A 13,891-nucleotide genomic window follows, 5' to 3' on the forward strand; every position below is an offset into this window, starting at 1 on the left:
GTCGGACGTGTTCCCTGCTGCGTTTTATTTAGCATCGCTAATGACGTAGGGTTTACATCATCCTGGATGACCTCATCCCGGCCACGGTGACGCCCCAGCTATTTTGTTAACTCCAAAGCACCTGTCACTCTGGCCTGAGTGCCGCACTGTCATTGGCTGCGGACACAAAAAACCCACTGGCCTCTCATTTTCTTGCAGCCAATTGGCAGGCGGATGTTTGGCGTTCTCATTTGGTGTTTACTCTAATGGGGAACGTCACTCAAAATGTTCTAGCCCGACCATTGGTTCTGATAAACGTCAATGAAAGAAAACTCCCGCCTCTGATTGGCCGAGTCCTCTCGGGGGCCGTCTGAAACCTTTGGTTGACGTTGTTGTTGTAAGTGGTGGAGAAATTACTTTGTCGCTGGTGGTCCGGTTTGGGATTTTACGCACCGTTCTCCATATGAGGACACTAAAAAGTTAGAAGTCGTTGGTACTGGAAACGTATTTGCTACTTACAAGTTGGCACTTGCTGGAAAACTGAATGGGACGATGAAAACAACATCTGCGAGGCCGCTAAAGGTAAGCAGTAGAGGGATACTCCAGCTCCTAGCGTTAACGTAAGCTACCGTTAGCTTGCTGCTGATTAGCCAGGCTTGAAGTAGCCACTTGCTAGCCAAAGGTAACGGTTCGTTCTAATAACTGAAAAAAATGTACAGGACTTCTTTATGGTGAGCATTCATGCGCATGTCTGGCAGACTTTAAATGGACGATTATAATTACTAATGGGTGCAAATAAAGTTAGTGGGATATGTTTGAACGGTGCATGAACCTCATGCGTTGAACGCCTCAAATGCGTTTATGTAAGCATGTTTATTGTTCCCTGATATTTCTTCTTCAAAGAATAGTTCTAGCCATTAAAAGCTGGCTCAGAGTCAGCAGTGGGGACAAGCCATCATCGTGTGTAGCGTTAGGATTCAGCGCAGAGCAGAACTGGTTTCTGAATACTGCCTCAGCTGTCAGCTAAGCAGTGTGAACACTGATATCAATTTCAGCTGATCTCTTTAGTAGTTGTGCATCTGCCTGTGGAAGTAAGTTAAGTCATCATCTCGTTTTTTCTGGGAGCTTCTAGTCACGATCCAGCTTATCGGAGTCCGCCTTTTATTTAAGGTGCATGTGTGATGTAACATTGACTTAAAAGACCAGCTCACAGGAAATTACCAGAGCCAGCTCTTCACACACCACAATTTCTAACCAAAACAACTGGGTTTATTGAGTCTGAATAAGCATCTAACTCTGTGTGAGGCTCCTGCCTGAGCTGACGGGTCACAGGGTTCACTGCTTTTTACTCATTCTGAAACTAGAACTAGGTTTATTTGGCATATTTTTCTCTACATCACCACAGCGAGAAAGTATTAGGTTGCACTCTGCCTTGAATTATTTAGGTCTTGTAGTTGTGGACTCTTTTGTTTGCAGGGACACCAGGACAGACAGCCTATATGAAAAGTAGGACAGAGGTACAAGTTCTTCAGTGTATTTGGCCTACAGCAGGGGTGTCAAAAGTAATTTTAGTGAGCAGGGTATGTACAGCTCACTTTGATCCAAAGCTTGTTTGACGTATAAAACCACTGGATAATATCCTTTATATACACAAAATGTCTTTGTGTGAAGAAGTATGGGTACTTAGGAAAAACATTTGCAAATGATAAGCAGTCAAGGATCTCTTAGGCAAAAGGAGTGCAATTAAAACCAGTATTTCCACATTTCATCACTCTATTGGTGTTACATGTATTTTAAAATATATAGTGGCTATTTAAAGGCACATGACCTTCACACATGTATTTTGGATCTCAATAACACAAGTATTTTACTTCTGTCTGTAAAAGCAGAGAGAATTGCAAGTGTCTTCTCTGAAATTTGCACGCTTTGCAAAGCCATCCAGAAGGCCAGGCTGGGTGTGCTTTGACTGCTGATTTTGATTAAAAACAAAACGCACACTGTAATAAACACACAGCAGTGAAGAGGAAGCTCGTTGAGAAGTTAGGTATGGTGTAGTAGGAAAAAGAAACACATTCAGCCCTCCACCCATACTCACTGTTTCCAGTGGCTGTGAAGGATGATGCTTGAAATGTAGGACACACAAGCAACTGCTGATCAGTACCAGTGTGGAAAGTTGAATGAAACTACCAGTGCACTTTGACTGTAATATTTGTCTTTTCGCGAGTGACTTTTGCAGCTCGATCTGATCTGATTTGATCACAGCTTTTGGTGTGTTAATTTGATCAATTTCCAAATCTTATTTTCATGTCCCTGAATTTTCAAGTCCCCATATGTACTGATTTGTGTCTATATACATAAAGTAAATATTTTTCACCTCTAAAGGGTGCAAGAAGTCTACATTTAGAGACTGGAGGGGTTGGTGGTGCTGTGAATCATTAGGATGGTTATAATTCAACAGCATTATTTTGATTATTCAAACTGCTTAATTAAAAAAAAAAAACAGAATTAAACTACAGTGGTTGTCACTTCTTTTTAGCTTAGTTTTCTTGGTTGTCAGCATGACTATGCTGGACAACAAGCCGTAGACATGAATCCTTCTTCCTGTTTAAATGCGTCACTCTCAAAGCTTTGCTAACTGTCATTACGAAAGTAGCCCAATTTTTGGCCATGAACGTGGAAAAATAGATTTTCTTCTCAACAGAGATTTTTTTTTTTTTTCAATTTTGTTTTTTTGTTACGTAGTTTAAAATGTAAAGAAAGAGAAAGTGTTGAAAATATAGATTATAAACTTCAAGGTGAGCATTTTAATTGTTGCCTTCTTAGTGTTTTAAAACTGGGCGTGATGTATCTGACTAAATTATGCCAAGAAGTTGTTAGATAACAACCTAAATGATCCTTTTTTTTTTTTTCTAACAATGTCTGTAATTTGAAGAAAACAACTTTGTTTTATTCAGGATGAAATCACAGGGATTCATATGTTGCTGCATTGGTCAACTAATATGAATTCAATGAAGGGAACATTTATCAACATTTTAAACATTTTTATTTTCATAGGTGCAGTCAGTGAAGTTTTTGACCGCACCTCATATTTGCACCCATTATCTCACTGTTGGTAATTAAAGTGATAAAGCTGCCCAACAGTTCATGGTGGCAACTATTTACCATGATGCTCAGTTTTTCTGAGGGTTTGTGTCAGGTTTCATTATACAAGTCCTCAACACTTGAAGGAACATATTATATTGATTCATACAGCAGCAGAGAGAGCACCTCAGGCGAGTATTTTAAGAGGGGTGTAGCATCCTTCTGACTGCAAGACAGTTTCCAAACTGGCAGGGTGTAAAAGTAAAAAAAAGAAAACTGAAAACAAAAAGTGCTCTGCTGCTTTGTAAATATGTGGATTATAGGCACAGGTATGCAGTCTATTAAATTGCCTTCTCAGTGCACTAAACAGGCAGTAGCTCAGCCTGCATCCAGTGGAACAGAACAAAACAAACATTACTGAGTTATTGCTCTTTGATTTCCCTCGAACCATTTGAATTTGGTTGATCCAAGTTTAAATATGTGGTTTGTAATCTGCAGTGTATCATATGCATCAGATCTCTTAACAGGATTCAAATGTTATGTGGTTGGGAGTTCACAGTAGCCTCGGGTCACAGTGACACTGATGGTGCCCACTCAAGAGGTTTTGTTCTCGAAGGGAAATCACCAAGACCGGGGCTAAAATGTTTTTAATTGCTTTTTTCTAAAGTTGGTTTTAGTTTGGCTAACTTTAAAATACATTTTGCTTTATCAAAAAATAACAGGACAATGCTTACATTTATATCAACCAAAGACCTTTTACCTAAACTCAGTACAAAGCAGTCGCGCTTACCTTCATATTGACAAAGGCTTTGTTTGAGCCAGCGTGCTAAACTGTATCTCACTCAAATTTAGTTTGCAAGCTCTTTTATTGTTAATGAACGATTACAAAACTGTGTGGAGTGGGACATGAGCTTTTTCACCTTCTGAAGCATTGCATGCCCTGCTGTCATCCAAAATGATGAGATGTAACTAGACACTTATATTACCTGTGTAACAGGGTTTGTCATGACTCTGGCAACATGAAGTTTTATGAGCTGATGGTCATGGGCTTATTTGCACACTGTTTTGCAGTTACATGTGGCAATAAAGACAGAGCAGCAGTGACTCTTGATTTATACTTCACATGACGGACAGCCAGTTGAACTTGTTTGACTTTCTGTATGACTTTCTTTAAGGTTTTGTGCCAGTTAGTGTGAGAGTGCTGTAAACATGTGTCACACACTTATTTTGCTGAATATCCTTTGTGGCTGTCTTGGTGAATATAATGTTATACAAGCTAACCTGTCTGTTTCAGCCATGCAGAGGGTATGAAAATTTAAATTTTCCTCTCGCTGAGTTCCCCCAAACAGCTGCTCACTGTCAGCGGTGCAGTGTCAGTTACACGGCCAGGCCCGTTTGGCCTACTCCCACAGGAAAACACGGTCAGATTAATAAGTAAGTAGATGAGGTTAGTAGGACAACCAGATGATTTTTTTCCTGTTAAGTGTGCATGTCCCACTGGTGGTAAGGCATGAACTAAGCCTTGTTTTGTTTGGACTCTTTGCAGATTTCCAAAAAAGACTTAAAACCCACATCCATCTGTGCTCTTATATCTTTAAGTAGCACTATTTAGAAACACAGGAAGGGGATAAGATAAAAGGCAAAAACAGTTTTAGTCTCTGCACTGCCACAGCGACACGAGGATCAATAGGTGGCTTGTCTCTAAGAGGTCTCCATGTCCAGACAGCAACTCATAAAACTCTTTGCAGCCCCACCCTCCCCACCATGGCTGGTTGCCTGCCAGTCTTGTGACACAGCAGCTAGCCAGTGCCCAGGGCCATTTGTGTCCAGGATGGGTAGATACTATGAACTGAGGTGCTTACCTGGGTGCCAGCAGCTGCTTTACTTTGAAAACATGCATGTTTGAGTCCAAAATTTGTCATTTTATACCGTTTCTTCGTTTGTTTATGAGTAAAATATTTTTATTTGTGTAAAGAAAAACACAAAAATCAGGCATCTGTTGACACTCATTATATACCGTAGTACACTATACTATAGTATAAACTATATTTGATTTATCCTCCAAACTGGGGAAACTCTGTAGTCTTTGACAAAATAGCTATGACCATTAGAGGAGTTTATAGTTCATAAAGGTGAAGTACACTTTATCAAAACAAATAAGACATTTCACTAAAATAAAAGCTAGTTTGAAATCAAAATAAATGTAATTTATATTTAAATAAAAATACTTATTGGTAATATAATTTATAATTATTATTTTAAATTCACCCAGCAAAATACTAAATGTAGAAAAACAGCATAGCAACTATGAGATGACATTTCAGCCGGTATATGTAACAGTAAAGGTTTGTCTTGCATTTGAGAAAAAAAAGTTTTTATTTATTAAGTGGCCAAAATACAGTGCATACTTACAAAAACTCATTTTAAGCAGGTATTTGAACAGCATTGACATATACATATATTAAATACAAAATTGTTCTTAGGCTACAAGTGCAACTTGGGGATGTCACTGATACACTGGTTGAAACTTTTTACATATCAGATGATATAAGTTAAAAAAATATCAGTAAATAGATGCTGGCCACACAGGTCCTCACCCCATGTTCCAGGTCTCCACTCTACACCCATGTTAAGTTGTAGATAGCAGGATTATGCCCGGTCTGTGTTTAGTTAATTCATGCGGTTGACAGAATAGAGGCCAACGCAAACTAAGGTGTAACAGTTTTATTTGTTCCACCTGAAAAACTATAATCCAATACAGCATGGGCTGCCACTCCCATGAGAAAAGCTGTGGTAGTGAAAGCTTGTTGTATCACTTACTTTGATCACTGTACCACACCAGACTCAAGAATTTATTACAGCTGTACTTGCCAGAACCTCACAGTCTTATCTGTCATCACCACAGTGCTATTTGTCTTTCACTTTTTAAGCAGTGGTTGTTTTATCTATTGTTGCAGATACAACTTTTTCCTTTATGATAGGAATAAATGTTTTCAGCCGATTGGTCTTTGAGGAAGTTTATTATGCTCATTTCTAGCTACATGGTTTTGTTCTTTGACTCTGCAAGGGTAGCTTTGCATGAGTCACAGTTTCAAAAAATCCTCAGTTGTTTTATTGTCCTGTTTTCTCTTCTTTTGGCTGTTCATGGTAAGCAAAGGGCTTTAACAGTGTGTGGGTGGGGCTTGTGTACTCGCTATAATATCATCCAAAGCCAAGTTTAGAAAAATAGTTTGAAATGACTGCCCTATTTGTACGCTGTGTGCGTGTATGAAACTTCAGACATTTTAAAGTATTCTGGATTGTTTGGACTTCTGAAGGAGCTGGTGCACTGCAGCTGATGCATGGTTAACGCAGACCAACATAGAAGTGAATTAAATACATTGGCCCGTTTTAATCTGTACCTAGAGCTGGGCGATATGAGATTTTTTCATATCACGATATGTTTTTTTCATTTCAGGCGATAACGATATCTATCACGATATAAGCCAAATAACTATATTTGTAAGATTTAAATGTGCCGTTGCTCACAAGTAAAATGTGAAATAATCAGCAGCTTGTTTTTATTTAAATATTTATTTCCCATAATAAGTTCAACAGGGTAGATGTACTTAAGGAACATGAGACTTTTTCAGATAAATAAAGGCAAATATTGCAAACTATACAAAAGGCAGCCGCTAAAGCGTTTAAGTTTCAAAATAGAACAAACAAAACAGACTAAATTGTCAATTCCACTTAGAAACAAAATATTAATTCTAAAAATAAATCTTAGTTTGTTTTACAGAAGAACAGACAAAACTGACTAACTTTTGTCAATATCAAATAAACTGAGAACTAAAAGGAAATTCTCAACCTCTCCTTGTTGTATAGCTGAGCTTTTCAAACAGTTTTAACAGTTACTTTAGTCTGACAAAAGCCGAATGACGAATTAGCGCTTCCAGTCAGAGACTGAGGCTACGTCCACACGTACACGGGTATTTTTGAAAACGGAGATTTTCCGTTTACGTTTTAAAAAATAATCCCGTCCACACGTAAAGGCAGAAATGAAGGAAAACGCTGCTATGAACATGCCAAAGCAGCAGGTGGCACTAGATTCCTAACCGTGCAGAAATGTTGGCCAATCAGAAGTCTAGAAGCCTCGGTGGGAAAAAGTAAACAAAGCTGGGGCATAGAAGCAGAACCGAGTCGTATGTGTGGACGGACAGTAACTGTGTGTATATGTAAGCATTTAAACACTGCAGAGAGTAGAATTAACAGTAACAGTATTGTAGAAATTCATTTCACCGAAACAATAAAGTGGCGCACAGTGTGACGCATGCACCAGTTTATTGTATTTCCAGACTTGCTTTCAGCACATTTACAGTGAGGCTACTCTATTTTTTGTCAGACTTGAAATAGCCGAAATACCTTCACACTACGGAACTTCTATGGCTCTTCCGTTCGACAATCTCTCCGGCATTGGAACCATCATCTGTTTTCTCTTCGGTCACGCTCGGTTGATTTTTCTAGTCGGCACACTCATTTCCTCCATTACCCGCTGGCTGCTTCCCAAACAAACACACGTGCGGCTTGGCACTTGTGCTGTATGTAACAAGTCACGCGACGTGACGCTGCAGCTGTGATTGGTTCGGCTCTGCGCTACTTAATTTGGATTGGCTGACCTTTTTTTTTTTTTTTTTTTTTTTTTTTTTTTTTTTTTTTTTTGAGGACAAGAGCGGCGAGGTCTATCGCGATAGCTTAATTTCTCTATCGAGTAAAAGTTATATCGCGACACATATCGTTATCGTTCTATCGCCCAGCTCTGTCTGTACCATATTTATCTTTTTGAGTCATTAGTTAATTTTGGACTTTAAAGTACTGCAGAACCATGCTGGTTCATGCAGCAGTCATGTGTCCTGTATTCCACCTTAGGGCTTCATGACGATATAAAAACATCTATCGTTGTATTTTACACTATCGTTTGTATCGTGGTGTCGCAAAATAAACTGTTTACGGCAATATTTTTTTCATTGTTTTGATGGTCACTGTAGTGGCTATATTCATTTCTTAAAGTTCTCTCTTTCTCTTATATAACCACACGACTGACGGACAAGCGCCTCTTTTTATTCGTTGTCGTTAGCAACAACAACAGTAAAACCATCACGTGTCTGCTTATTTTCCACAAAGTTTTCACAATAAAGCTCAAGATCCTGTTGAGACTTTCCAAAATAAACTGAATCACGTGAAAGAGCATGCAGACTATTTACGGATGAGAAGCAAAAAAGAGCCGTCAGGCGCTAAAAAATAAACCTTAGACTCAAACGTTAGAACAGGCTTTTCCCCGCAGCACGCCGTGTAATAAATACTCACAAAGAAAACGGCGGCCGTTACAACTTATGTCTAAAAATGTATCGTTTCATGCATCGGTTAAAACACTCGACTCCAGGTACACGACGCCCAGCTGTAAACACTTCCTGCAAGTCGAGCTGCCCGAGATTCACAGAACTTTCAGAAAATGTAAAATTTTTGTGATTTATATCGTTATCGGGACGATAGATGTCTTAATATTGGGATATGAGATTTTAGTCATATCGCACAGCCCAATTCCACCTGGTAGTTTACATTGTTAGATCACAGAAAGGCACAGAGGCAGGTGGTGTCATAGTGATTTAGAAACAAACGTTAACTGGGGTTGCACATTATTGTATGGATACAATATGGATAATTAGTTTAACCAGCTATTATTTTTGCTGCTGACTAGTGAGAACAGAGATCATTTAGTTGACTGTTCCACAAAATCTAAAGGTTAACAGGACTCCATCAGGACCAAATGAGGACTTCTGACTGACGGATTCTGGTGTTTAGGTTGGCAGCTGTCTGAAATACTGAAACAAACTCCTAACAAGTGAGGTGATTTCTATTAAATTCTGTCCTTCACAGCTAGAACAACACTAACTGTAAGGTGGGTGGCAGTAAAGCTGGACTCATTGATCAGCATCAGTGTCTTTAAGTGGATGTTCAGTTTGGTAAATTCGGCAGTTGTAGTAAATCACTCAACATGTTCTTTGAGATTAATGTTTATTTCAAAGCATATTATTGGGCATGTGCCTTTTCTTGTGCAGACTAGGGGACATTATCGTCTCCTGCTCTGCCTCGTTGATCCAGGACATCAGGAGTAATCCCACACACAGCCCTAATGAGGAGCCTGTTCCCCCAGGATGACATCATATGGGGTGTGACGTGAAGTCACCCTGCTGTGTATAGCGACTGGCCTGCAGCACGTGGGGATTCACATGAGCATTAGTGCTGCATGCCTGCAGAGGCTGGTGCTTGTTTAGCCGCTGGCTTTAGATCGGGCAGGGCTTGGTTGGCTTCACATTCAGCCTGATTTAGTAGATCTTCACTGTTGTAGGTATTGTACTTGCAAGTCACAGATCCATTTTGTTTCTTGTATTAAGCAGTTTCTAAGCTCTTTTATTTACAACAGTTTTTGTATTGCAGGACTGGAACGAATGTGCTTAATTTTAAAATGGCGCAGCCGAAGATCAAGTTGGAGTGTAAGAAATGTCTTGTATTCCTTGAGGGTTGATATGCAAATGAAAGCAGTAGTCATCTCACTTGCCTTTTAAATGTGAATTATGCAATACTAATTGTTTAGACATGAAGCAAAAAGGATATTTTGGCATCAGTGTCATCCCTGTAACATCAAATATTGCCAGTTTATTTTAAAATTAATGCACGGATCAAAGCAACAGAGGAGGTGATTTTAGTCATCTTTAAGATTGGTTAGGCTTGCCAAAGCAACTTTAGACTTATCACCTTTGGTCAATAATCACAGCTCAAACACTGTAGTATGTGTTATTGTGTAGAAGTGCTTGCATTCACATTCACTTCACTTGGGTAGGACCCACAGGTACAGGGTCATCTAACTATAATTGGCAACGCCCTCTTTTTTTCCCTGCTCTTCTTTTAAAGTCCAGTTGCTGCTAATCATCTACTCTGACCTTTCTCATGTCATGTTTACTGGTAAAGTCTTGGTTACTTGGTTGGGCGGTCCTCCATGTCATTCAGCTGTATCACCAAAGATGAGCTTGTGTCATGTTTGGACATGCACATGGGAATCCTGTGCTATTATTGTAATCATCTTAATTAATTTTCTAGAGGCAAAACACACTTTGTTATTTACTGTGAAAATTTCCAGCCTTTAGAATATTTAGGTAGGCAGTTTTAAGATGGATGCAGAGGCTTGTGCTTCTTCACAGAGAATACAAATCACTGAGTCCACCAAGGCCAGCTGAGGACTTTTGTAAACCGGTTTAGAGTTTAGGATGACAGCTGCAGGAAGCAATTTATCCATCAGTCTCTGTGCTGATGTCCTTCAGAGGCACAGCAGCATTTCTCGCTGGATGTTCAGCAGCACTGGACCAGCATTTGTGTGTCTGTGCACCTCTTTTGGTCTGCAGAGCACAGACTTCCATGAAGTCATGCAGGGGTCATCATTCTTAATGTCTTATTTTGGGTTTCTTTTTGTGTGCGCCTCTGAACCAGTAATGCATTGATGGCAGATTAGCTTCCACTTCCCCCTCTCACTTTGAGGATCAAATACCCTCATTACATTTTCTGCTGTTTCAGTCACCCATCGCACTGACCCCCGTGCACAAAGCAGTGTGGTCTCTGTGTGGTATGTGGGAATGCCACTTATAGTCCCCTAAAGCCCTTTTCCACAGCCGCCTGCTTCATGTGGGGTTGTTAATTATCGCTCCTTGACTGGTGATTACTGAGCCTGACTGCAGAGACATGCCCCGGGCATAGCCTAGGACCCTCTGAGGTCTAGTAAACCATCATAATGGACAGGAAAGGAGGAAATAAAGATTGGCCTGCACCTGTATGTAAATGAGTAATCATAACTATCTCAGCATTAATGCTACATGTTACTATATTAATTTCATGATAACACATGTACAGGTACAGTTAAACTAATCAGTTATTTTCTTGGTTAATCTATTAATTATTTGTCAAAACTTTGTCAGTTACTAAAAGTGAAAAGGTTCATCTGCTAAGGATGGCCTACTTTTTTGTTTTTGGAATATTTGAGTTAGGGCTGGGCGATATGACCCAAAATTCATATCTTGATATTTTTTAGCTGGATGGCGATATAAGATATATATCTCGATTTTTTTTTTTTTTTTTAAAGCCATAAGTTAAGAACAAAAAGAGAGTTCTTAGTCACACTGTGTCCCAGATGTCACACGGGCACTTTTCAGTTCAGTTCAGTTCATTTTTATTTCAAACATTTCAAACATGTGCCTTCACAATCATTACAAAATATCATTCCATTATTTGTTTGAAAAGGAGTAGGCTGAAGTATTTACTTATTTGTCCCTACCCCCTCAAGTTTTACCTCTCATTCGTTTAATTTTTTTTTTTTGTCTTAAATTAAACAAACAACATATGAAACATATAAACATATGAAGTAAAACAAAACATAACATACATAAATCAAAAACAAGAAATTAGCAAGCCCCACCACAGTATAGTTTCTTTCATATGAAAAATACAGAATGTGTATATTTGCAGATACACAAGTTATGGAAAAACAACAAAACAAAACAAAACAAAAAAACATACAGCGTAGATGTACATGAAGAAATTACTCAAAAATAAATTATCAGCATTTATTAAATAATCATGGTCCATAAATAAAAGAAAATGTTGTTTTTGTGCATAACAAAAAGCTCACAATTGTGCAGTCAAAATGTAAACTAATAGACGCTGAGCATAATAACAAAGAGACAGATTTCACAGCTGCACCACGTCTCTGAACAGGTGCCATTTGTGGTCCTTATACACACACAGTACGTATCACTCCGCGAGGCTCCTCCCCGGTAGCCATAATCCTCCGACATCAAGCCGTGCAGCTCCGTAGCTTAGCAAAGTCATATTAAAAAATTTTTTGACAGATTGCTGAGCGCTGTGTACCACATAAAATCGGTTCGTGGTCAGTAAGCACAACCAGAATTCATACATAAGGCGCACTGTCGAGTTTTGAGAAAATGAAAGGATTTTAGGCCGTGCAGCCCCTCCGGGCTGCATGTCGTTAGCGCGGTTAGCTCGTTAGCGCGGTTAGCTCGCTAACACGTTGACACCGTCCAGCCCCACGCACGGGGCCATCCGCGGTAATTCGCTAACGGAGATTTTCCGCTTTCATCTTGTCATTGCCTTGTCATTGTCAGGTGAAGCTATGGGGGAGGCGGAGTTGTGTTCAGTGAAGGAGAGGCGAGGCAGAGTAACGTTGCATAGAGACAAAAGTGGACGAAAGAGAGGCAAACCTGCGGCTCCACAAGTATAATTATAACGTAACATAGACTATGTCGATATAAACGATATTGTCACATCTTATATCTCGTATGAAAATATATCGATATTTTTAAAAAACTCGATATATCGCCCAGCCCTAATTTGAGTCAAGACGTTCTTGTGGATTTAAAGAATTAAATGATTAAACTTTTTCCTTTGTTTTCTTACTGGTTTTGTACATATTTAGTTTTCTAAATTTATGTAAAAGGACCATTCAGGCAGAATCTTAATGACCATGGATCAGAAATCACTTGCTGCTGTCAATTAAGCCATATCCTGTTAAAGAGGAAAATGTGTGCTTGTTTATTTTCATCGAGAAGTTGTTGATGCCACTGTATCCATTATATAAAAATCAGCGCTCACGTTTCTTGTTCTTGTCCACTGATATGTGAGTCGGGTGATTCATGCTGTGGCATTCAGAGCAGTATTTTAGAGGAAAGTGGACTAAGTGAAGTCAAACATCTCTCCTACATGCTCTGCTACACGATGACATCAGCTCTCAGACACTTTGATAAACACTTGTGTTCAGAAGCTAATACTGCCCATTTCAGCTGGCTGGACTTGGCTATTATTACTTTGCTCCAGTGAATATCAGCAAGAGTTTACGTATGACTGAAGAAAAAGTTGAAGCTTTCCACTGACCAGGAGACATTTTGTCCTAAACCATCACTGTACCTCAATCAGAACGCCTCTGTGTGCAGACTACATACACTACATGCACTTTGTGCTTACTTGCGTGGTGCATGTATACAGTGTTGGGAAGGTTACTTTTAAAATGTATTCCATTACAGAATACAGATTACATGCCCCAAAATGTATTCTGTAACGTATTCCGTTACGTTACTCAATGACAGTAACGGATTCTGAATACTTTGGATTACTTAATATATTATCATGCTTTTTACAACAACGTGAATGTACTATTGCTGTGTGATTTATTACTGTTACTGAAGGTCCGCGACTCCGAACTGTAGTAAAGGGACCTCTGACTAATACGGTGGGTTCTGTGTCGGGCTCGTAGCCGAAAAATAGCTTTACTTTGTTGTGTGGGTCAACTTTTATTGACAGAGAGAGGCGTTGAAAGACTGCTCCAACGGAACTTATTGTTTTCGGAGGAAAACACGAACACGGTGTACAGTCGAGTCTTAATAGCTTACTTACAACTGGGCTCGTCAGGCACTCTTCTTGGCTGAAGTGGTTATTATTATATTTAGATGCTTCCAGCTCCCGTTTTTCCTCGATGACAACTCGTACCTTTCCACTCCCCTTTTTCTCCCTCCTCGCGCTCACAGACCCATAACGTGTATGGCAGTCCATTCTCCCTGCAACACGGACTACACTGCCCATGATGCTACATTCTTTACGGTGTGTTCACACCAAACGCGAACAGCGAACACCGAAGCTATGCTTGTAGCATTCTGCCTGTTAGCTTAGCACAACAACAACGAAAAGGCGCTCTCTCACCCAGGAAACACACAGTCGCAGAGAGAGAGAGAGC

At 39.6% G+C, this 13,891-nt stretch overlaps 1 protein-coding gene across 2 annotated transcripts in view; it reads left to right on the top strand.

The window, feature by feature from the left end:
* Positions 1–226: 226 nt before the first annotated feature.
* The window catches only part of otud7b (OTU deubiquitinase 7B), a 47,502-nt gene continuing 33,837 nt past the window's right edge, over positions 227–13,891 (top strand). The window contains exon 1 of one of the 2 annotated variants that reach the window (XM_004568575.4): positions 227–561. The gene's annotated coding sequence lies outside the window, so the exon portion shown is untranslated. Of the gene's footprint in view, positions 562–8,921; positions 9,594–13,891 lie in introns of those variants that run through there. The other variant, XM_076890243.1, reaches the window with a different exon arrangement.

The sequence above is a fragment of the Maylandia zebra genome, linkage group LG11 (genome assembly GCF_041146795.1).
Source record: "Maylandia zebra isolate NMK-2024a linkage group LG11, Mzebra_GT3a, whole genome shotgun sequence".
Classification (NCBI taxonomy): domain Eukaryota; kingdom Metazoa; phylum Chordata; class Actinopteri; order Cichliformes; family Cichlidae; genus Maylandia; species Maylandia zebra.